Here is a 644-nt window from a genome sequence, read left to right as displayed (position 1 = left end):
ACACCCCAAACTGAACCATCTGCTCCATAGCTGACCCCTACACATCCTACACTTGTGAGGCTCTCCATGCTCATTAGTAACTCATTCAACATATTTTCTACTGCTTCACTCAATCCCGTTTTAAAAGTCTCCCTTCCTAACTGTTCTACATTCCCTGAGACCAACCAGAAATGTTTCCTTGGCCAACTATTCCCAGATTTTCATAAAAACAGCCATACGCGGACTCTCATTTCCGCATTAGCACATTTTGTGCAAGAATAAAGAGTAGGATAGGTGCGCTTCAATGAACTAGTTCGGTGCAGCGGGGGCGTAGTGTTGCTGGAGCTGACCAGAGCATACCACCGGCACATGTAGAAAAGTTCAATCAAAGCTGAATCAATGTCTTGGAAAATAACATAATGATTCATTCGTATGCTACATGACATAACCACATATAATAGCATAGTATAATGTTACTGTTACAGCAAAAACACCACCTTAGTAATTTCTTATGAGATTATAGGATGGTTAGCGGAATAGTCACTTCTCTCATGTGGTCATAACTCAACAGCGCTTGCTACTAGGCAGAATTTGCTTGTATTGAAGTGTCAAGGTTGTGCGCTACTGGTGGAGAAGTCAGTTGCAGGAGAGCAGAGAGTTGTGAA

This window comes from Oncorhynchus tshawytscha, linkage group LG08 (genome assembly GCF_018296145.1).
Source record: "Oncorhynchus tshawytscha isolate Ot180627B linkage group LG08, Otsh_v2.0, whole genome shotgun sequence".
NCBI lineage: Eukaryota > Metazoa > Chordata > Actinopteri > Salmoniformes > Salmonidae > Oncorhynchus > Oncorhynchus tshawytscha.
Note: the sequence above shows the minus strand (reverse complement) of the source record.